This window comes from Daphnia pulicaria, chromosome 2, assembly GCF_021234035.1.
Source record: "Daphnia pulicaria isolate SC F1-1A chromosome 2, SC_F0-13Bv2, whole genome shotgun sequence".
Taxonomy (NCBI): Eukaryota; Metazoa; Arthropoda; class Branchiopoda; order Diplostraca; family Daphniidae; genus Daphnia; species Daphnia pulicaria.
The window spans coordinates 7832538-7855238 of NC_060914.1; the positions used below are offsets into that span (position 1 = coordinate 7832538).

Here is a 22701-nt window from a genome sequence, read left to right on the forward strand (position 1 = left end):
GATTGCGACACGTATGTAAGTAAAAAGAATAAAACTTGAAAGGAAGGTTCTGTCAAGAGTGGGGTTCGAACCCACGCCTTTCTCGAAGACCAGAATGCAAAATAACGGATTTAACAAGATTGCCTATTAATCTATTATTTGATTTTGTATCTTAAGTCTGGCGCCTTAACCACTCGGCCATCTTGACATTGTTATCGCAATGACTACTTATATTGCAATGTGGCGTAAACTAGGTGTATTGAAAAGAGCACGCAATTGTAACTATGACAGGGCAAAATATCAATAATTAATGGCAATTATATGCTTTTCTGTTCAATTTTCAAGGATCATGGCAGGTTTAATCGACAGTGCCACAACCGAATGGCCGTCAGAAAATACCACTGGGACGACAAAAGCCGGTTTCTACCAGTAGAAGAAAGGAAGGATAAGAAAGATTATGCCCTATCCTTTTGCAAGTACTTGTTTGATCACTGGGTATTTACACTTTTCACGAGATATTCGTAAGAATGTGGAATGTAGTTTCATTCTGTTGGCAGACCTGACAATGGTCTTTTTTTTCAAAATGAAAGTGATTATAGTATGGAGTTGCGGAGGATTGAACTCCGGGCTTTTCGCATGCAAAGCAAACACTCTACCACTGAGTTACAACCCCTTGAAATTCGAGACTACCAGTATGTTCTTGATACTTGCTTTTTAACACTCGATTATTTTCAAAACCTTGGAGCTGCGGAGGATTGAACTCCGGTCTTCTCACATGCGAAGCGAGCACTCTACCTCTGAGTTACAACCCCTTAACAATTATTCGTTTGCTTTGAGTGACTTTTCACGATTGCGACACGTATGTGTTTTCAATGGAGAAAAAGATTTTAAGTAAAAAGAATAAAACTTGAAAGGAAGGTTTTGTCAAGAGTGGGGTTCGAACCCACGCCTTCTTTGAAGACCAGAATGCCAAGTAACGGATTTTACAAGATTACCTATTAATCTATTATTTGAATTAGAATCTTAAGTCTGGCGCCTTAACCATTCGGCAATCTTGACATTGTTAACGCAATGACTACTTATATTGCAATGTGGCGTAAACTAGGTGTATTGAGAAGAGCACACAATTGTAACAATGACAGGGAAAAATATCAATAATTAATGGCAATTGTATGCTTTTCTGTTCAATTTTAGAGGATCATTGCAGGTTTAATCGACAGTGCCACAACCGAATGGCCGTCAGAAAATACCACTGGGACGACAAAAGCCGGTTTCTACCAGTAGAAGAAAAAGAACGATAAGAAAGATTATGCCCTATCGTTTTGCAAGTACTTGTTTGATCACTGGGTATTTACACTTTTCACGAGATATTCGTAAGAATGTGGAATGTGGTTTCATTCTGTTGGCAGACCTGACAATGGTCTTTTTTTCAAAATGAAAGTGTTTGTACTATGGAGTTGCGGAGGATTGAACTCCGGGCTTTTCGCATGCAAACGAACACTCTACCACTGAGTTACAAACCCTTAATATAAATTCGTTTGCTTTGAGTGACTTTTAACGATTGCGACACGTATGTAAGTAAAAAGAATAAAACTTGAAAGGAAGGTTCTGTCAAGAGTGGGGTTCGAACCCACACCTTTCTCGAAGACCAGAATGCCAAATAACGGATTTAACAAGATTGCCTATTAATCTATTATTTGATTTTGTATCTTAAGTCTGGCGCCTTAACCACTCGGCCATCTTGACATTGTTATCGCAATGACTACTTATATTGCAATGTGGCGTAAACTAGGTGTATTGAAAAGAGCACGCAATTGTAACTATGACAGGGCAAAATATCAATAATTAATGGCAATTATATGCTTTTCTGTTCAATTTTCAAGGATCATGGCAGGTTTAATCGACAGTGCCACAACCGAATGGCCGTCAGAAAATACCACTGGGACGACAAAAGCCGGTTTCTACCAGTAGAAGAAAGGAAGGATAAGAAAGATTATGCCCTATCCTTTTGCAAGTACTTGTTTGATCACTGGGTATTTACACTTTTCACGAGATATTCGTAAGAATGTGGAATGTAGTTTCATTCTGTTGGCAGACCTGACAATGGTCTTTTTTTTCAAAATGAAAGTGTTTATAGTATGGAGTTGCGGAGGATTGAACTCCGGGCTTTTCGCATGCAAAGCCAACAGTCAAACACTCTACCACTGAGTTACAACCCCTTGAAAATCGAGACTACCAGTATGTTCTCAATACTTGCTTTTTAACACTCGATTATTTGCAAAACCTTGGAGCTGCGGAGGATTGAACTCCGGTCTTCTCACATGCGAAGCGAGCACTCTACCTCTGAGTTACAACCCCTTAACAATTGTTCGTTTGCTTTGAGTGACTTTTCACGATTGCGACACGTATGTGTTTTCAATGGAGAAGAAGATTTTAAGTAAAAAGAATAAAACTTGAAAGGAAGGTTTTGTCAAGAGTGGGGATCGAACCCACGCCTTCTTCGAAGACCAGAATGCCAAGTAACGGATTTTACAAGATTACCTATTAATCTATTATTTGAATTAGAATCTTAAGTCTGACACCTTAACCATTCGGCAATCTTGACATTGTTAACGCAATGACTACTTATATTGCAATGTGGCGTAAACTAGGTGTATTGAGAAGAGCACACAATTGTAACAATGACAGGGAAAAATATCAATAATTAATGGCAATTGTATGCTTTTCTGTTCAATTTTAGAGGATCATTGCAGGTTTAATCGACAGTGCCACAACCGAATGGCCGTCAGAAAATACCACTGGGACGACAAAAGCCGGTTTCTACCAGTAGAAGAAAAAGAACGATAAGAAAGATTATGTCCTATCGTTTTGCAAGTACTTGTTTGATCACTGGGTATTTACACTTTTCACGAGATATTCGTAAGAATGTGGAATGTGGTTTCATTCTGTTGGCAGACCTGACAATGGTCTTTTTTTTTCAAAATGAAAGTGTTTATACTATGGAGCTGCGGAGGATTGAACTCCGGGCTTTTCGCATGCAAAGCAAACACTCTACCACTGAGTTACAACCCCATAATATTAATTCGTTTGCTTTGAATGACTTTTAACGATTGCGACACGTATGTAAGTAAAAAGAATAAAACTTGAAAGGAAGGTTTTGTCAAGAGTGGGGTTCGAACCCACGCCTTTCTCGAAGACCAGAATGCCAAATAACGGATTTAACAAGATTACCTATTAATCTATTATTTGAATTAGAATCTTAAGTCTGACGCCTTAACCATTCAGCAATCTTGACATTGTTAACGCAATGACTACTTATATTGCAATGTGGCGTAAACTAGGTGTATTGAGAAGATCACATAATTGTAACAATGACAGGGCAAAATATCAATAATTAATGGCAATTATATGCTTTTCTGTTCAATTTTCAAGGATCATGGCAGGTTTAATCGACAGTGCCACAACCGAATGGCCGTCAGAAAATACCGCTGGCACGACAAAAGCCGATTCCTACCAGTAGAAGAAAAAGAACGATAAGAAAGATTATGCCCTATCGTTTTGCAAGGTACTTGTTTGATCACTGGGTATTTACACTTTTCACGAGATATTCGTAGGAATGTGGAATGTGGTTTCATTCTGTTGGCAGACCTGACAATGGTCTTTTTTTTTTGAAAATGAAAGTGTTTATACTATGGAGTTGCGGAGGATTGAACTCCGGGCTTTTCGCATGCAAAGCGAACACTCTACCACTGAGTTACAACCCCTTAATATTAATTCGTTTGCTTTGAGTGACTTTTAACGATTGCGACACGTATGTGTTTTCAATGGAGAAAAAGATTTTAAGTAAAAAGAATAAAACTTGAAAGGAAGGTTTTGTCAAGAGTGGGGTTCGAACCCACGCCTTCTTTGAAGACCAGAATGCCAAGTAACGGATTTTACAAGATTACCTATTAATCTATTATTTGAATTAGAATCTTAAGTCTGGCGCCTTAACCATTCGGCAATCTTGACATTGTTAACGCAATGACTACTTATATTGCAATGTGGCGTAAACTAGGTGTATTGAGAAGAGCACACAATTGTTACAATGACAGGGAAAAATATCAATAATTAATGGCAATTATATGCTTTTCTGTTCAATTTTAGAGGATCATTGCAGGTTTAATCGACAGTGCCACAACTGAATGGCCGTCAGAAAATACCGCTGGCACGACAAAAGCCGATTTCTACCAGTAGAAGAAAAAGAACGATAAGAAAGATTATGCCCTATCGTTTTGCAAGGTACTTGTTTGATCACTGGGTATTTACACTTTTCACGAGATATTCGTAGGAATGTGGAATGTAGTTTCATTCTGTTGGCAGACCTGACAATGGTCCTTTTATCAAAATGATCAAAATGAAAGTGATTATAGTATGGAGTTGCGGATGATTGAACTCCAAGCTTTTCGCATGCAAAGCGATCACTCTACCACTGAGTTACAACCCCTTGAAAATCGAGACTACCAGTATGTTCCTGATACTTGCTTTTTAACACTCGATTATTTGCAAAAGCTTGTAGTTGCGGAGGATTGAACTCCGGTCTTCTCACATGCGAAGCCAGCACTCTACCTCTGAGTTACAGCCCCTTAACATTTGTTCGTTTGCTTTGAGTGACTTTTCACGATTGCGACACGTATGTGTTTTCAATGGAGAAGAAGATTTCAAGTGAAAAAGAATAAAACTTGAAAGGAAGGTTTTGTAAAGAGTGGGGTACGAACCCACGCCTTCTTCGAAGACCAGAATGCCAAGTAACGGATTCTACAAGATAACCTATTAATCTATTATTTGAATTAGAATCTTAAGTCTGGCGCCTTAACCACTCGGCAATCTTGACATTGTCAACGCAATAACTACTTATATTGCAATGTGGCGTAAACTAGGTGTATTGAGAAGATTTAATTTTAATTTGATTTTAATTTTATTTTATTTTAATTTGATTTAATTTGATTTATTTGTAACGCGCACTATCCAAGTAAAGTTCTAATGACGCGAATTTAACGTCATATCCTTGAAAGCAATCAAGGATCCTGTCTAATAACATTTTTTAGTGTTATGCCGCAGCCTCAAGGCGCAGGCCAACAGTTTTAGGACGGGTTCAGCAGGGGATCGAAACCAGAGCATCATTGCCTTTTTTCCAAAGCATTGACGCTCTAGCCACTACACCCGTCACTACCAGTAGAAGAGCACACAATTGTAACAATGACAGGGCAAAATATCAATAATTAATGGCAATTGTATGCTTTTCTGTTCAATTTTCGAAGATCATTGCAGGTTTAATCAACAGTGCCACAACCGAATGGCCGTCAGAAAATACCACTGGGACGACAAAAGCCGATTCCTACCAGTAGAAGAAAAAGAACGATAAGAAAGATTATGCCCTATCGTTTTGCAAGTACTTGTTTGATCACTCGGTATTTACACTTTTCACGAGATATTCGTAAGAATGTTTAATGTGGTTTCATTCTGTTGGCAGACCTAACAATGGTCTTTTTTTCAAAATGAAAGTGATTATAGTATGGAGTTGCGGAGGATTGAACTCCGGGCTTTTCGCATGTAAAGCAAACACTCTACCACTGAGTTACAACCCCTTGAAAATCGAGACTACCAGTATGTTCTTGATACTTGCTTTTTAACACTCGATTATTTGCAAAACCTTGAAGTTGCGGAGGATTGAACTCCGGTCTTCTCACATGCGAAGCGAGCACTCTACCTCTGAGTTACAACCCCTTAACTTATGCTCGTTTGCTTTGAGTGACTGTTAACGATTGTGACACGTTTGTGTTTTCAATGGAGAAGAAGATTTAAAGTGAAAAAGAATAAAACTTGAAAGGAAGGTTTTGTCAAGAGTGAGGTACGAACCCACGCCTTCTTCGAAGACCAGAATGCCAAGTAACGGATTTCACAAGATTACCTATTAATCTATTATTTGAATTAGTATCTTAAGTCTGGCGCCTTAACCACTCGGCCATCTTGACATTGTTAACGCAATGACTACTTATCGCTTAGGTATATTTATATACGAAGGTCCTTAACAATATAGGGTGTGGGGTATAGGGGGTAGGGTAGTAGTAGCTAGTAGTGAAATTCAGAGGGTTTAATGTCCATTTAGTTATCCTTTATACGTTTCTTCCCTGAATGACCAATTGTCACCAAATTTTGTACATAATTCTGTCAAAATTTGATACATGTCGTAACGGGGTTTCATTTGTTTTCATTACTGTTTTAAAAATTTAATTTGCGTACTTGTTACCTAGCTGGTTGCCGAATCATAGGCAGTGAATTCGCTTTTGTTTGCTTAACCTTCCAACTGTCAGTGCAGTGAGTGCTCAGCAGTGTTAACAAAAAGAAAAAAAGTTTGAATCTTCCCTAGCAAGACAAGTTTTGATGATACGATATTGATATTTTGATGATATTTGATTTGATTTTTATTGTTCTTGTTCGATTTCGTCTTTATCGTTCTTATTATTGCCTCTTTTTGTTAACTGTTTTTAATAAATGATGATCTTGATTTTAATAAATTTTTTGATCAGGTAAAATTTCTATTCCCCTTTTTTTTAACAGTTAGTCATCAACCAAGAAGTTGAGAAACATTTTAAAAATGTTTGATCATACTCATTTTGAAGCTCTGGGTCATCTCTCTCTTCTTCCCTTGTCCTCTCCACAGTCATCAAGATCTTTCGGCGGTCGTGAAGAGTTACCACCGATCTTCCACTTCCATTTACCTCCGAAAGTTTTTTAAGTATAATTTTTCAAAAGTTACAAATTAAAATTTCTTAAATGGCTTGATCGAGATTCGAACTCCGAACCATACGAGTGGCAGCCCGGGTTGCTAACCATTAGTCCAACATTGACATAAGATTTAAGGGAAAGCGTGGTCAGGTTGGTGTGTACACCAAACAATGTAACGAAAGACGAAGTAAAGCTATGGTAATATCACTAGCGACGCTACCATCGGTATCGACTTTGGAACCGGTCATAAAACACTTAGGTTATATGCCTGAATTAAGATTTTTTCAGCGGTGGTTTAATCTAACTGCTATAATAGCACATCCATTCTTTATAGTTAATATGTAACTAATAATTTTTCCAATTCCATGTTACTATAGTAATAAATGTTGCTAAAACTTAATCTAAACATGAAGTGCGACGTGGGGTGGCGGGGCGAATCCTCCGCCATTCATAATTCGCACCACTCATAATATTACAGATTATTTTTCAATTAGTTATAAAGAATCAATTATGGAAGATAATAAAGGGAAACAGAATTTTCCAAACGATATAGTATGTATTAATCTACTATAACCTTGATTTTCTGTCTCTTTAACGTTTAAAAAAATTACCGAAGGACGTTACCGAAGGAATCTTGTTTAAAAACATCTCAATGATGAACATTCGTTTTATAAGGGGGCACCCAGGTTTAAACTGGGAATATTTCGATCTGCAGTCGAATGCTCTACCACTGAGCTATACCCCCATAAATGTTTGTATGAGTTTACCTTCGACATTCTGGATTATAAGGTATTAATTTTGCGAAAAAAACCTTATCTTTTAATTTTTGTTTCACACAGGATGCGCAAACAAAGAATCATTTGGTTAATAATTGAGTTTCTATTGAACAGGAGGCCACGTCAGATATTTCAGTTATTTGAGTGAAGAAACTGTGTGTTATTAAATAATACTTCTTGAACAGCTTTAACACAGATCAGTTTCCATAAGCTGATGAGAATTTCTTTCAAACTTTCAAAAGTCAGGCTGACACATAGAAATATTTTTAGTGAGCTGATTTTCAAATTCAATAAACACAACAATGAAACAATTTAACTGAATAAACCCAATAATAGTTCATTCCCTGTATTAGATTCAACTTAATAGGGAGCATCCGGGGTTGAACCGGGAACATTTCGATCTGCAGTCGAATGCTCTTCCACCGAGCTATACCACCGATATTTTTACATTTTACCGCGTATTTGTATTATTCCCCTATTTTAATTAAGAGTAACTGACTCTGAAATATCGATTTATCCCTGAGGTATATTTATATACGAAGGTCCTTAACAATATAGGGTGTGGGGTATAGGGGGTAGGGTAGTAGTAGATAGTAGTGAAATTCAGAGGGTTTAATGTCCATTTAGTTATCCTTTATACGTTTCTTCCCTGAATGACCAATCGTCACCAAATTTTGTACGTAATTCTGTCAAAATTTGATACATGTCGTAACGGGGTTTCATTTGTTTTCATTACTGTTTTAAAAATTTAATTTGCGTACTTGTTACCTAGCTGGTTGCCGAATCATAGGCAGTGAATTCGCTTTTGTTTGCTTAACCTTCCAACTGCCAGTGCAGTGAGTGCTCAGCAGTGTTATCAAAAAGAAAACAAGTTTGAATCTTCCCTACCAAGACAAGTTTTGATGATATGATATTGATATTTTGATGATATTTGATTTTATTTTTATTGTTCTTGTTCGATTTCGTCTTTATTGTTCTTATTATTGCCTCTTTTTGTTAACTGTTTTTAATAAATGATGATCTTGATTTTAATAAATTTTTTGATAAAGTAAAATTTCTATTCCCCTTGTTTTTAACAGTTAGTCATCAACCAAGAAGTTGAGGAACATTTTAAAAATGTTTGAACATACTCATTTTGAAGCTCTGGGCCATCTCTCTCTTCTTCCCTTGTCCTCTCCACAGTCATCAAGATCTTTTAGCGGTCGTGAAGAGTTACCACCGATCTTCCACTTCCATTTACCTCCGAAAGTTTTTTAACAAGCAATCCACCACTCAACCGCACCAAATCCATGGACCCCACTTTTTTTCCCCATTCCCCTATGGGACCAAGAAATCTGAAATATTTCAGGCATATCCAGTTTTTCAGTTCGGATTCACCTGTTTTTGGAGAATTTAAATATTCCCTGCTGTTCGGGAGATATTTAATGTTAAAGTTTGAGTTTTTTCAAATTTTAACAATTTTAGGGGGTCTTTGGCATCGCTTTTTGGTTAAATGCTAACCTTTAAAAAAAAACAAATTCAACCAAAAGTTTGCTTGGCCATCCCTTAATACCAATCCAAAAGGAATTTACATTCCGAATTAGATTGACCGAGTTATTCCCAATATAGTAAAGTGTAATTTTGACCAGTTTCCCACCAAGCCTAGTTGCCATTTTTTATTACTCTCCCTCGCGTTCCTAGCGTCCATAGCGGAATGGGAAAAAAAGTGGGGTCCATGGATTTGGTGCGGTTGAGTGTTGGATTGCTTGTTAAGTGTAATTTTTCAAAAGTTACAAATTTAAATTTCCTAAATGGCTTGATCGAGATTCGAACTCAGAACCATACCAGTGGCAACCAGGGTTGCTAACCATTAGACCAACATTGACATAAGATTTAAGGGAAAGCGTGGTCAGGTTGGTGTGTACACCAAACAATGTAACGAAAGACGAAGTAAAGCTATGGTAATATCGCTAGCGACGCTACCATCGGTATCGATTTTGGAACCGGTCGTAAAACACTTAGGTTATATGCCTGAATTAAGATTTTTTCAGCGGTGGTTTAATCTAACTGCTATAAGAGCACATCCATTTCTTTATAGTTAATATGTAACTAATAATTTTTCCAATTCCATGTTACTATAGTAATAAATGTTGCTAAAACTTAATCTAAACATGAAGTGCGACGTGGGGTGGCGGGCCGAAGCCTCCGCCACACCTAAGTCGCACCACTCATTATATTAACAGATTATTAGTCAATTAGTTATAAAGAATCAATTATGAAAGAGAATAAAGGGAAACAGAATTTTCGAAACGTTAAAGTATGTATTAATCTACCATAACCTTTATTTTCTGTCTCTTTAACGTTTAAAAAAATTACCGAAGGATATTACCGAAGGAATCTTGTATTGCAATGTGGCGTAAACTAGGTGTATTGAGAAGAGCACACAATTGTAACAATGACAGGGAAAAATATCAATAATTAATGGCAATTGTATGCTTTTCTGTTCAATTTTAGAGGATCATTGCAGGTTTAATCGACAGTGCCACAACCGAATGGCCGTCAGAAAATACCACTGGGACGACAAAAGCCGGTTTCTACCAGTAGAAGAAAAAGAACGATAAGAAAGATTATGCCCTATCGTTTTGCAAGTACTTGTTTGATCACTGGGTATTTACACTTTTCACGAGATATTCGTAAGAATGTGGAATGTGGTTTCATTCTGTTGGCAGACCTGACAATGGTCTTTTTTTCAAAATGAAAGTGTTTGTACTATGGAGTTGCGGAGGATTGAACTCCGGGCTTTTCGCATGCAAACGAACACTCTACCACTGAGTTACAAACCCTTAATATAAATTCGTTTGCTTTGAGTGACTTTTAACGATTGCGACACGTATGTAAGTAAAAAGAATAAAACTTGAAAGGAAGGTTCTGTCAAGAGTGGGGTTCGAACCCACGCCTTTCTCGAAGACCAGAATGCCAAATAACGGATTTAACAAGATTGCCTATTAATCTATTATTTGATTTTGTATCTTAAGTCTGGCGCCTTAACCACTCGGCCATCTTGACATTGTTATCGCAATGACTACTTATATTGCAATGTGGCGTAAACTAGGTGTATTGAAAAGAGCACGCAATTGTAACTATGACAGGGCAAAATATCAATAATTAATGGCAATTATATGCTTTTCTGTTCAATTTTCAAGGATCATGGCAGGTTTAATCGACAGTGCCACAACCGAATGGCCGTCAGAAAATACCACTGGGACGACAAAAGCCGGTTTCTACCAGTAGAAGAAAGGAAGGATAAGAAAGATTATGCCCTATCCTTTTGCAAGTACTTGTTTGATCACTGGGTATTTACACTTTTCACGAGATATTCGTAAGAATGTGGAATGTAGTTTCATTCTGTTGGCAGACCTGACAATGGTCTTTTTTTTCAAAATGAAAGTGTTTATAGTATGGAGTTGCGGAGGATTGAACTCCGGGCTTTTCGCATGCAAAGCCAACAGTCAAACACTCTACCACTGAGTTACAACCCCTTGAAAATCGAGACTACCAGTATGTTCTCAATACTTGCTTTTTAACACTCGATTATTTGCAAAACCTTGGAGCTGCGGAGGATTGAACTCCGGTCTTCTCACATGCGAAGCGAGCACTCTACCTCTGAGTTACAACCCCTTAACAATTGTTCGTTTGCTTTGAGTGACTTTTCACGATTGCGACACGTATGTGTTTTCAATGGAGAAGAAGATTTTAAGTAAAAAGAATAAAACTTGAAAGGAAGGTTTTGTCAAGAGTGGGGATCGAACCCACGCCTTCTTCGAAGACCAGAATGCCAAGTAACGGATTTTACAAGATTACCTATTAATCTATTATTTGAATTAGAATCTTAAGTCTGACGCCTTAACCATTCGGCAATCTTGACATTGTTAACGCAATGACTACTTATATTGCAATGTGGCGTAAACTAGGTGTATTGAGAAGAGCACACAATTGTAACAATGACAGGGAAAAATATCAATAATTAATGGCAATTGTATGCTTTTCTGTTCAATTTTAGAGGATCATTGCAGGTTTAATCGACAGTGCCACAACCGAATGGCCGTCAGAAAATACCACTGGGACGACAAAAGCCGGTTTCTACCAGTAGAAGAAAAAGAACCATAAGAAAGATTATGTCCTATCGTTTTGCAAGTACTTGTTTGATCACTGGGTATTTACACTTTTCACGAGATATTCGTAAGAATGTGGAATGTGGTTTCATTCTGTTGGCAGACCTGACAATGGTCTTTTTTTTCAAAATGAAAGTGTTTATACTATGGAGCTGCGGAGGATTGAACTCCGGACTTTTCGCATGCAAAGCAAACACTCTACCACTGAGTTACAACCCCTTAATATTATTTCGTTTGCTTTGAATGACTTTTAACGATTGCGACACGTATGTAAGTAAAAAGAATAAAACTTGAAAGGAAGGTTTTGTCTGAGTGGGGTTCGAACCCACGCCTTTCTCGAAGACCAGAATGCCAAATAACGGATTTAACAAGATTACCTATTAATCTATTATTTGATTTTGTATCTTAAGTCTGGCGCCTTAACCACTCGGCCATCTTGACATTGTTATCGCAATGACTACTTATATTGCAATGTGGCGTAAACTAGGTGTATTGAAAAGAGCACGCAATTGTAACTATGACAGGGCAAAATATCAATAATTAATGGCAATTATATGCTTTTCTGTTAAATTTTCGAGGATCATGGCAGGTTTAATCGACAGTGCCACAACCGAATGGCCGTCAGAAAATACCACTGGGACGACAAAAGCCGGTTTCTACCAGTAGAAGAAAAAGAACGATAAGAAAGATTATGCCCTATCGTTTTGCAAGTACTTGTTTGATCACTGGGTATTTACACTTTTCACGAGATATTCGTAAGAATGTGGAATGTGGTTTCATTCTGTTGGCAGACCTGACAATGGTCTTTTTTTTCAAAATGAAAGTGTTTGTACTATGGAGTTGCGGAGGATTGAACTCCGGGCTTTTCGCATGCAAAGCGAACACTCTACCACTGAGTTACAACCCCTTAATATTGATTCGTTTGCTTTGAGTGACTTTTAACGATTGCGACACGTATGTAAGTAAAAAGAATAAAACTTGAAAGGAAGGTTTTGTCAAGAGTGGGGTTCGAACCCACGCCTTTCTCGAAGACCAGAATGCCAAATAAAGGATTTAACAAGATTACCTATAAATCTATTATTTGATTTTGTATCTTAAGTCTGGCGCCTTAACCACTCGGCCATCTTGACATTGTTATTGCAATGACTACTTATATTGCAATGTGGCGTAAACTAGGTGTATTGAAAAGAGCACGCAATTGTAACTATGACAGGGCAAAATATCAATAATTAATGGCAATTATATGCTTTTCTGTTCAATTTTCAAGGATCATGGCAGGTTTAATCGACAGTGCCACAACCGAATGGCCGTCAGAAAATACCGCTGGCACGACAAAAGCCGATTCCTACCAGTAGAAGAAAAAGAACGATAAGAAAGATTATGCCCTATCGTTTTGCAAGGTACTTGTTTGATCACTGGGTATTTACACTTTTCACGAGATATTCGTAGGAATGTGGAATGCAGTTTCATTCTGTTGGCAGACCTGACAATGGTCCTTTTATCAAAATGAAAGTGATTATAGTATGGAGTTGCGGATGATTGAACTCGAAGCTTTTCGCATGCAAAGCGATCACTCTACCACTGAGTTACAACCCCTTGAAAATCGATTCTACCAGTATGTACCTGATACTTGCTTTTTAACACTCGATTATTTGCAAAAGCTTGGAGTTGCGGAGGATTGAACTCCGGTCTTCTCACATGCGAAGCGAGCACTCTACCTCTGAGTTACAATCCCTTAACAATTGTTCGTTTGCTTTGAGTGACTTTTCACGATTGCGACACGTATGTGTTTTCAATGGAGAAGAAGATTTTAAGTAAAAAGAATAAAACTTGAAAGGAAGGTTTTGTCAAGAGTGGGGTTCGAACCCACGTCTTTCTCGAAGACCAGAATGCCAAATAACGGATTTAACAAGATTACCTATTAATCTATTATTTGAATTAGAATCTTAAGTCTGACGCCTTAACCATTCGGCAATCTTGACATTGTTAACGCAATGACTACTTATATTGCAATGTGGCGTAAACTAGGTGTATTGAGAAGATCACACAATTGTAACAATGACAGGGAAAAATATCAATAATTAATGGCAATTGTATGCTTTTCTGTTCAATTTTCGAGGATCATGGCAGGTTTAATCGACAGTGCCACAACCGAATGGCCGTCAGAAAATACCGCTGGGACGACAAAAGCCGGTTTCTACCAGTAGAAGAAAGGAAGGATAAGAAAGATTATGCCCTATCGTTTTGCAAGTACTTGTTTGATCACTGGGTATTTACACTTTTCACGAGATATTTGTAAGAATGTGGAATGTGGTTTCATTCTGTTGGCAGACCTGACAATGGTCTTTTTTTTTTGAAAATGAAAGTGTTTATACTATGGAGTTGCGGAGGATTGAACTCCGGGCTTTTCGCATGCAAAGCGAACACTCTACCACTGAGTTACAACCCCTTAATATTAATTCGTTTGCTTTGAGTGACTTTTAACGATTGCGACACGTATGTGTTTTCAATGGAGAAAAAGATTTTAAGTAAAAAGAATAAAACTTGAAAGGAAGGTTTTGTCAAGAGTGGGGTTCGAACCCACGCCTTCTTTGAAGACCAGAATGCCAAGTAACGGATTTTACAAGATTACCTATTAATCTATTATTTGAATTAGAATCTTAAGTCTGGCGCCTGAACCATTCGGCAATCTTGACATTGTTAACGCAATGACTACTTATATTGCAATGTGGCGTAAACTAGGTGTATTGAGAAGAGCACACAATTGTAACAATGACAGTGAAAAATATCAATAATTAATGGCAATTATATGCTTTTCTGTTCAATTTTAGAGGATCATTGCAGGTTTAATCGACAGTGCCACAACTGAATGGCCGTCAGAAAATACCGCTGGCACGACAAAAGCCGATTTCTACCAGTAGAAGAAAAAGAACGATAAGAAAGATTATGCCCTATCGTTTTGCAAGGTACTTGTTTGATCACTGGGTATTTACACTTTTCACGAGATATTCGTAGGAATGTGGAATGTAGTTTCATTCTGTTGGCAGACCTGACAATGGTCCTTTTATCAAAATGAAAGTGATTATATTATGGAGTTGCGGATGATTGAACTCCAAGCTTTTCGCATGCACAGCGAACACTCTACCACTGAGTTACAACCCCTTAATATTAATTCGTTTGCTTTGAGTGACTTTTAACGATTGCGACACGTATGTAAGTAAAAAGAATAAAACTTGAAAGGAAGGTTTTGTCAAGAGTGGGGTTCGAACCCACGCCTTTCTCGAAGACCAGAATGCCAAATAACGGATTTAACAAGATTACCTATTAATCTATTATTTGATTTTGTATCTTAAGTCTGGCGCCTTAACCACTCGGCCATCTTGACATTGTTATCGCAATGACTACTTATATTGCAATGTGGCGTAAACTAGGTGTATTGAAAAGAGCACGCAATTGTAACTATGACAGGGCAAAATATCAATAATTAATGGCAATTATATGCTTTTCTGTTAAATTTTCGAGGATCATGGCAGGTTTAATCGACAGTGCCACAACCGAATGGCCGTCAGAAAATACCACTGGGACGACAAAAGCCGGTTTCTACCAGTAGAAGAAAAAGAACGATAAGAAAGATTATGCCCTATCGTTTTGCAAGTACTTGTTTGATCACTGGGTATTTACACTTTTCACGAGATATTCGTAAGAATGTGGAATGTGGTTTCATTCTGTTGGCAGACCTGACAATGGTCTTTTTTTTCAAAATGAAAGTGTTTATACTATGGAGTTGCGGAGGATTGAACTCCGGGCTTTTCGCATGCAAAGCGAACACTCTACCACTGAGTTACAACCCCTTAATATTAATTCGTTTGCTTTGAGTGACTTTTAACGATTGCGACACGTATGTAAGTAAAAAGAATAAAACTTGAAAGGAAGGTTTTGTCAAGAGTGGGGTTCGAACCCACGCCTTTCTCGAAGACCAGAATGCCAAATAAAGGATTTAACAAGATTACCTATAAATCTATTATTTGATTTTGTATCTTAAGTCTGGCGCCTTAACCACTCGGCCATCTTGACATTGTTATTGCAATGACTACTTATATTGCAATGTGGCGTAAACTAGGTGTATTGAAAAGAGCACGCAATTGTAACTATGACAGGGCAAAATATCAATAATTAATGGCAATTATATGCTTTTCTGTTCAATTTTCAAGGATCATGGCAGGTTTAATCGACAGTGCCACAACCGAATGGCCGTCAGAAAATACCGCTGGCACGACAAAAGCCGATTCCTACCAGTAGAAGAAAAAGAACGATAAGAAAGATTATGCCCTATCGTTTTGCAAGGTACTTGTTTGATCACTGGGTATTTACACTTTTCACGAGATATTCGTAGGAATGTGGAATGCAGTTTCATTCTGTTGGCAGACCTGACAATGGTCCTTTTATCAAAATGAAAGTGATTATAGTATGGAGTTGCGGATGATTGAACTCGAAGCTTTTCGCATGCAAAGCGATCACTCTACCACTGAGTTACAACCCCTTGAAAATCGATACTACCAGTATGTACCTGATACTTGCTTTTTAACACTCGATTATTTGCAAAAGCTTGGAGTTGCGGAGGATTGAACTCCGGTATTCTCACATGCGAAGCGAGCACTGTACCTCTGAGTTACAATCCCTTAACAATTGTTCGTTTGCTTTGAGTGACTTTTCACGATTGCGACACGTATGTGTTTTCAATGGAGAAGAAGATTTTAAGTAAAAAGAATAAAACTTGAAAGGAAGGTTTTGTCAAGAGTGGGGTTCGAACCCACGTCTTTCTCGAAGACCAGAATGCCAAATAACGGATTTAACAAGATTACCTATTAATCTATTATTTGAATTAGAATCTTAAGTCTGACGCCTTAACCATTCGGCAATCTTGACATTGTTAACGCAATGACTACTTATATTGCAATGTGGCGTAAACTAGGTGTATTGAGAAGATCACACAATTGTAACAATGACAGGGAAAAATATCAATAATTAATGGCAATTGTATGCTTTTCTGTTCAATTTTCGAGGATCATGGCAGGTTTAATCGACAGTGCCACAACCGAATGGCCGTCAGAAAATACCGCTGGGACGACAAAAGCCGGTTTCTACCAGTAGAAGAAATGAAGGATAAGAAAGATTATGCCCTATCGTTTTGCAAGTACTTGTTTGATCACTGGGTATTTACACTTTTCACGAGATATTTGTAAGAATGTGGAATGTGGTTTCATTCTGTTGGCAGACCTGACAATGGTCTTTTTTTTTTGAAAATGAAAGTGTTTATACTATGGAGTTGCGGAGGATTGAACTCCGGGCTTTTCGCATGCAAAGCGAACACTCTACCACTGAGTTACAACCCCTTAATATTAATTCGTTTGCTTTGAGTGACTTTTAACGATTGCGATACGTATGTGTTTTCAATGGAGAAAAAGATTTTAAGTAAAAAGAATAAAACTTGAAAGGAAGGTTTTGTCAAGAGTGGGGTTCGAACCCACGCCTTCTTTGAAGACCAGAATGCCAAGTAACGGATTTTACAAGATTACCTATTAATCTATTATTTGAATTAGAATCTTAAGTCTGGCGCCTGAACCATTCGGCAATCTTGACATTGTTAACGCAATGACTACTTATATTGCAATGTGGCGTAAACTAGGTGTATTGAGAAGAGCACACAATTGTAACAATGACAGGGAAAAATATCAATAATTAATGGCAATTATATGCTTTTCTGTTCAATTTTAGAGGATCATTGCAGGTTTAATCGACAGTGCCACAACTGAATGGCCGTCAGAAAATACCGCTGGCACGACAAAAGCCGATTTCTACCAGTAGAAGAAAAAGAACGATAAGAAAGATTATGCCCTATCGTTTTGCAAGGTACTTGTTTGATCACTGGGTATTTACACTTTTCACGAGATATTCGTAGGAATGTGGAATGTAGTTTCATTCTGTTGGCAGACCTGACAATGGTCCTTTTATCAAAATGAAAGTGATTATAGTATGGAGTTGCGGATGATTGAACTCCAAGCTTTTCGCAGGCAAAGCGATCACTCTACCACTGAGTTACAACCCCTTGAAAATCGAGACTACCAGTATGTTCCTGATACTTGCTTTTTAACACTCGATTATTTGCAAAAGCTTGAAGTTGCGGAGGATTGAACTCCGGTCTTCTCACATACGAAGCCAGCACTCTACCTCTGAGTTACAGCCCCTTAACATTTGTTCGTTTGCTTTGAGTGACTTTTCACGATTGCGACACGTATGTGTTTTCAATGGAGAAGAAGATTTCAAGTGAAAAAGAATAAAACTTGAAAGGAAGGTTTTGTAAAGAGTGGGGTACGAACCCACGCCTTCTTCGAAGACCAGAATGCCAAGTAACGGATTCTACAAGATTACCTATTAATCTATTATTTGAATTAGAATCTTAAGTCTGGCGCCTTAACCACTCGGCAATCTTGACATTGTCAACGCAATAACTACTTATATTGCAATGTGGCGTAAACTAGGTGTATTGAGAAGATTTAATTTTAATTTGATTTTAATTTTTATTTTATTTTATTTTATTTTAATTTGATTTAATTTGATTTATTTGTAACGCGCACTATCCAAGTAAAGTTCTAATGACGCGAATTTAACGTCATATCCTTGAAAGCAATCAAGGATCCTGTCCAATAACATTTTTTAGTGTTATGACGCAGCCTCAAGGCGCAGGCCAACAGTTTTAGGACGGGTTCAGCAGGGGATCGAAACCAGAGCATCATTGCCTTTTTTCCAAAGCATTGACGCTCTAGCCACTACACCCGTCACTACCAGTAGAAGAGCACACAATTGTAACAATGACAGGGCAAAATATCAATAATTAATGGCAATTGTATGCTTTTCTGTTCAATTTTCGAAGATCATTGCAGGTTTCATCGAAAGTGCCACAACCGAATGGCCGTCAAAAAAAAACCGCTGGGACGACAAAAGCCGGTTTCTACCAGTAGAAGAAAAAGAACGATAAGAAAGATTATGCCCTATCGTTTTGCAAGTACTTGTTTGATCACTCGGTATTTACACTTTTCACGAGATATTCGTAAGAATGTTTAATGTGGTTTCATTCTGTTGGCAGACCTAACAATGGTCTTTTTTTTCAAAATGAAAGTGATTATAGTATGGAGTTGCGGAGGATTGAACTCCGGGCTTTCCGTATGTAAAGCAAACACTCTACCACTGAGTTACAACCCCTTGAAAATCGAGACTACCAGTATGTTCTTGATACTTGCTTTTTCACACTCGATTATTTGCAAAACCTTGAAGTTGCGGATGATTGAACTCCGGTCTTCTCACATGCGAAGCGAGCACTCTACCTCTGAGTTACAACCCCTTAACTTATGCTCGTTTGCTTTGAGTGACTGTTAACGATTGTGACACGTTTGTGTTTTCAATGGAGAAGAAGATTTAAAGTGAAAAAGAATAAAACTTGAAAGGAAGGTTTTGTCAAGAGTGAGGTACGAACCCACGCCTTCTTCGAAGACCAGAATGCCAAGTAACGGATTTCACAAGATTACCTATTAATCTATTATTTGAATTAGTATCTTAAGTCTGGCGCCTTAACCACTCGGCCATCTTGACATTGTTAACGCAATGACTACTTATCGCTTAGGTATATTTATATACGAAGGTCCTTAACAATATAGGGTGTGGGGTATAGGGGGTAGGGTAGTAGTAGCTAGTAGTGAAATTCAGAGGGTTTAATGTCCATTTAGTTATCCTTTATACGTTTCTTCCCTGAATGACCAATTGTCACCAAATTTTGTACATAATTCTGTCAAAATTTGATACATGTCGTAACGGGGTTTCATTTGTTTTCATTACTGTTTTAAAAATTTAATTTGCGTACTTGTTACCTAGCTGGTTGCCGAATCCTAGGCAGTGAATTCGCTTTTGTTTGCTTAACCTTCCAACTGTCAGTGCAGTGAGTGCTCAGCAGTGTTAACAAAAAGAAAAAAAGTTTGAATCTTCCCTAGCAAGACAAGTTTTGATGATATGATATTGATATTTTGATGATATTTGATTTGATTTTTATTGTTCTTGTTCGATTTCGTCTTTATTGTTCTTATTATTGCCTCTTTTTGTTAACTGTTTTTAATAAATGATGATCTTGATTTTAATAAATTTTTTGATCAGGTAAAATTTCTATTCCCCTTTTTTTAACAGTTAGTCATCAACCAAGAAGTTGAGAAACATTTTAAAAATTTGATCATACTCATTTTGAAGCTCTGGGTCATCTCTCTCTTCTACCCTTGTCCTCTCCACAGTCATCAAGATCTTTCGGCGGTCGTGAAGAGTTACCACCGATCTTCCACTTCCATTTACCTCCGAAAGTTTTTTAAGTATAATTTTTCAAAAGTTACAAATTTAAATTTCCTAAATGGCTTGTTCGAGTTTCGAACTCCGAACCATACGAGTGGCAGCCCGGGTTGCTAACCATTAGTCCAACATTGACATAAGATTTAAGGGAAAGCGTGGTCAGGTTGGTGTGTACACCAAACAATGTAACGAAAGACGAAGTAAAGCTATGGTAATATCACTAGCGACGCTACCATCGGTATCGATTTTGGAACCGGTCATAAAACACTTAGGTTATATGCCTGAATTAAGATTTTTTCAGCGGTGGTTTAATCTAACTGCTATAATAGCACATCCAATTCTTTATAGTTAATATGTAACTAATAATTTTTCCAATTCCATGTTACTATAGTAATAAATGTTGCTAAAACTTAATCTAAACATGAAGTGCGACGTGGGGTGGCGGGGCGAATCCTCCGCCATTCATAATTCGCACCACTCATAATATTACAGATTATTTTTCAATTAGTTATAAAGAATCAATTATGGAAGATAATAAAGGGAAACAGAATTTTCCAAACGTTATAGTATGTATTAATCTACTATAACCTTGATTTTATGTCTCTTTAACGTTTAAAAAAATTACCGAAGGACGTTACCGAAGGAATCTTGTTTAAAAACATCTCAATGATGAACATTCGTTTTATAAGGGGGCACCCAGGTTTAAACTGGGAATATTTCGATCTGCAGTCGAATGCTCTACCACTGAGCTATACCCCCATAAATGTTTGTATGAGTTTACCTTCGACATTCTGGATTATAAGGTATTAATTTTGCGAAAAAAACCTTATCTTTTAATTTTTGTTTCACACAGGATGCGCAAACAAAGAATCATTTGGTTAATAATTGAGTTTCTATTGAACAGGAGGCCACGTCAGATATTTCAGTTATTTGAGTGAAGAAACTGTGTGTTATTAAATAATACTTCTTGAACAGCTTTAACACAGATCAGTTTCCATAAGCTGATGAGAATTTCTTTCAAACTTTCAAAAGTCAGGCTGACACATAGAAATATTTCTAGTGAGCTGATTTTCAAATTCAATAAACACAACAATGAAACAATTTAACTGAATAAACCCAATAATAGTTCATTCCCTTTATTAGATTCAAATTAATAGGGGGCATCCTGGGTTGAACCGGGGACATTTCGATCTGCAGTCGAATGCTCTTCCACTCAGCTATACCCCCGATATTTTTACATTTTACCGCGTATTTGTATTATTCCTCCATTTTAATTAAGAGTTTCTGACTCTGAAATATCGATTGATATTTTTTAAAAATTAGATTTCTTTTCTCTGATATTTCACGAAACGAAATGTCGATAATTGATGCCTATTTAGTCATCGTGTGGCTTTCAGGTCAAGTCAGCTATATCCTTATTATATATTTGGGGGACATAAACATGTTATGGTGATTTTGGCGAAATAAATTTTTTGCCATCTTTATGAAATTGACGTTTCCATAGTGTAGTGGTTATCACGTCGGCTTTACACGCTGAAGGTCCTCAGTTCGATCCTGGGTGGAAACAATTTTACAACTTTAATCCGAGTATGGAATTTCATTTCCTTTTGTACTTTCTCGATAATAGCCAATATCTGGACTTGTGTACTGCTATGTAAAATGTGTAATGGAAGAAGAGCGGTAGGAATCTTACACGCTAACTAGCTAGTCTGTACACTTAAGACGGTGCCACTACCAAGTTGTATTTGTTTGGCTATCCGTCTGGTGTCATCCCAACGAAAAGCAGTCAAAACTGGCGCTTTTTTAACGCAACAATAACCGCTGAAGTTTTGACTTGATTACTCCAAAATGGTAATGTTACATCACTAGAGATAATTTTACAACTATGCAGTCTATCATCCTAGCACTCATTACATACAAAGTAAAAAGATAAAATATAGGAATATCACTTATGTGTATCTTAGCAGTAAATCCTCATAACCACCGATGTAGTTATCACCATAGTGCGAGCGATAATTCAAGTGCATTTTACCATGACATATTAGATAGTATTGGATTACAACGTTGATTTGTATGAGCCTGGCTAGCTCAGTCGGAACAGCATGAGACTCTTAAGTATTAATTGCAATTGTACACACGACCGGGGTTTTACATTTTTCGCTGAGATAATCGTACCTGGCAGGTTCTTTCTATATTGTGCGCAAATCTGCTACTGATACAGTGATAATTCTATGGTGTGATTATTGTTTTGTCACTATATATTTGATGTAAATCTTTAAATAAATGATACAAAAGTTTCCATATAAACAGGTAAGCATGCAGAAAACCGCAAGTTATTTCATTATAAAACATCCCAATGATGAACATCCGTTGTATAAGGGGGTACCCAGGTTTGAACTGGGGACTTTTCGATCTGCAGTCGAATGCTCTACCACTGAGATATACCCCCATAAATGTTTGTATGAGTTTACCTTCGACATTCTGGATTATAAGGTATGAATTTTGCGAAAAAAACCTTATCTTTTAATTTTTGTTTCACACAGGATGCGCATACAAAGAATCATTTGGTTAATAATTGAGTTTCTATTGAACAGGAGGCCACGTCAGATATTTCAGTTATTTAAGTGAAGAAACTGTGTGTT

The 22701-nt window shown here is 37.4% G+C and overlaps 28 non-coding genes across 28 annotated transcripts; 1 reads left to right on the forward strand and 27 right to left on the reverse strand.

The window, feature by feature from the left end:
- Positions 1-50: 50 nt before the first annotated feature.
- On the reverse strand, positions 51-187 carry Trnal-uaa. Its single transcript has 2 exons — positions 151-187; positions 51-95 (listed from the first exon to the last, which is right to left on the reverse strand). It is a non-coding gene; the product is annotated as a tRNA-Leu (tRNA).
- A 393-nt stretch (positions 188-580) lies between these two features.
- Positions 581-652, reverse strand: Trnaa-ugc. The gene has a single exon. It is a non-coding gene; the product is annotated as a tRNA-Ala (tRNA).
- Positions 653-719: 67 nt separating this feature from the next.
- Trnaa-cgc lies at positions 720-791 on the reverse strand. Its single transcript has one exon. It is a non-coding gene; the product is annotated as a tRNA-Ala (tRNA).
- A 110-nt stretch (positions 792-901) lies between these two features.
- Trnal-uaa lies at positions 902-1038 on the reverse strand. The gene is made up of 2 exons: positions 1002-1038; positions 902-946 (listed from the first exon to the last, which is right to left on the reverse strand). It is a non-coding gene; the product is annotated as a tRNA-Leu (tRNA).
- Positions 1039-1588: 550 nt separating this feature from the next.
- Positions 1589-1725, reverse strand: Trnal-uaa. Its single transcript has 2 exons — positions 1689-1725; positions 1589-1633 (listed from the first exon to the last, which is right to left on the reverse strand). It is a non-coding gene; the product is annotated as a tRNA-Leu (tRNA).
- A 393-nt stretch (positions 1726-2118) lies between these two features.
- On the reverse strand, positions 2119-2198 carry Trnaa-ugc. Its single transcript has one exon. It is a non-coding gene; the product is annotated as a tRNA-Ala (tRNA).
- A 67-nt stretch (positions 2199-2265) lies between these two features.
- Trnaa-cgc lies at positions 2266-2337 on the reverse strand. The gene has a single exon. It is a non-coding gene; the product is annotated as a tRNA-Ala (tRNA).
- Positions 2338-2979: 642 nt separating this feature from the next.
- On the reverse strand, positions 2980-3051 carry Trnaa-ugc. The gene has a single exon. It is a non-coding gene; the product is annotated as a tRNA-Ala (tRNA).
- Positions 3052-3671: 620 nt separating this feature from the next.
- Trnaa-ugc lies at positions 3672-3743 on the reverse strand. Its single transcript has one exon. It is a non-coding gene; the product is annotated as a tRNA-Ala (tRNA).
- Positions 3744-3853: 110 nt separating this feature from the next.
- On the reverse strand, positions 3854-3990 carry Trnal-uaa. Its single transcript has 2 exons — positions 3954-3990; positions 3854-3898 (listed from the first exon to the last, which is right to left on the reverse strand). It is a non-coding gene; the product is annotated as a tRNA-Leu (tRNA).
- Positions 3991-5534: 1544 nt separating this feature from the next.
- Positions 5535-5606, reverse strand: Trnav-uac. Its single transcript has one exon. It is a non-coding gene; the product is annotated as a tRNA-Val (tRNA).
- A 67-nt stretch (positions 5607-5673) lies between these two features.
- Positions 5674-5745, reverse strand: Trnaa-cgc. Its single transcript has one exon. It is a non-coding gene; the product is annotated as a tRNA-Ala (tRNA).
- A 1675-nt stretch (positions 5746-7420) lies between these two features.
- Trnac-gca lies at positions 7421-7492 on the reverse strand. The gene has a single exon. It is a non-coding gene; the product is annotated as a tRNA-Cys (tRNA).
- Positions 7493-10431: 2939 nt separating this feature from the next.
- Positions 10432-10568, reverse strand: Trnal-uaa. The gene is made up of 2 exons: positions 10532-10568; positions 10432-10476 (listed from the first exon to the last, which is right to left on the reverse strand). It is a non-coding gene; the product is annotated as a tRNA-Leu (tRNA).
- A 393-nt stretch (positions 10569-10961) lies between these two features.
- Positions 10962-11041, reverse strand: Trnaa-ugc. Its single transcript has one exon. It is a non-coding gene; the product is annotated as a tRNA-Ala (tRNA).
- A 67-nt stretch (positions 11042-11108) lies between these two features.
- Positions 11109-11180, reverse strand: Trnaa-cgc. Its single transcript has one exon. It is a non-coding gene; the product is annotated as a tRNA-Ala (tRNA).
- A 641-nt stretch (positions 11181-11821) lies between these two features.
- On the reverse strand, positions 11822-11893 carry Trnaa-ugc. Its single transcript has one exon. It is a non-coding gene; the product is annotated as a tRNA-Ala (tRNA).
- A 616-nt stretch (positions 11894-12509) lies between these two features.
- On the reverse strand, positions 12510-12581 carry Trnaa-ugc. The gene has a single exon. It is a non-coding gene; the product is annotated as a tRNA-Ala (tRNA).
- An 86-nt stretch (positions 12582-12667) lies between these two features.
- Trnal-uaa lies at positions 12668-12804 on the reverse strand. The gene is made up of 2 exons: positions 12768-12804; positions 12668-12712 (listed from the first exon to the last, which is right to left on the reverse strand). It is a non-coding gene; the product is annotated as a tRNA-Leu (tRNA).
- A 533-nt stretch (positions 12805-13337) lies between these two features.
- Positions 13338-13409, reverse strand: Trnaa-cgc. Its single transcript has one exon. It is a non-coding gene; the product is annotated as a tRNA-Ala (tRNA).
- Positions 13410-14051: 642 nt separating this feature from the next.
- Positions 14052-14123, reverse strand: Trnaa-ugc. Its single transcript has one exon. It is a non-coding gene; the product is annotated as a tRNA-Ala (tRNA).
- A 799-nt stretch (positions 14124-14922) lies between these two features.
- Trnal-uaa lies at positions 14923-15059 on the reverse strand. The gene is made up of 2 exons: positions 15023-15059; positions 14923-14967 (listed from the first exon to the last, which is right to left on the reverse strand). It is a non-coding gene; the product is annotated as a tRNA-Leu (tRNA).
- A 394-nt stretch (positions 15060-15453) lies between these two features.
- On the reverse strand, positions 15454-15525 carry Trnaa-ugc. The gene has a single exon. It is a non-coding gene; the product is annotated as a tRNA-Ala (tRNA).
- Positions 15526-15611: 86 nt separating this feature from the next.
- Trnal-uaa lies at positions 15612-15748 on the reverse strand. Its single transcript has 2 exons — positions 15712-15748; positions 15612-15656 (listed from the first exon to the last, which is right to left on the reverse strand). It is a non-coding gene; the product is annotated as a tRNA-Leu (tRNA).
- A 1247-nt stretch (positions 15749-16995) lies between these two features.
- Positions 16996-17067, reverse strand: Trnaa-ugc. The gene has a single exon. It is a non-coding gene; the product is annotated as a tRNA-Ala (tRNA).
- Positions 17068-20746: 3679 nt separating this feature from the next.
- Positions 20747-20818, reverse strand: Trnac-gca. The gene has a single exon. It is a non-coding gene; the product is annotated as a tRNA-Cys (tRNA).
- Positions 20819-21553: 735 nt separating this feature from the next.
- Positions 21554-21626, forward strand: Trnav-uac. Its single transcript has one exon. It is a non-coding gene; the product is annotated as a tRNA-Val (tRNA).
- An 810-nt stretch (positions 21627-22436) lies between these two features.
- On the reverse strand, positions 22437-22508 carry Trnac-gca. The gene has a single exon. It is a non-coding gene; the product is annotated as a tRNA-Cys (tRNA).
- Between the last annotated feature and the right edge of the window lie 193 nt (positions 22509-22701).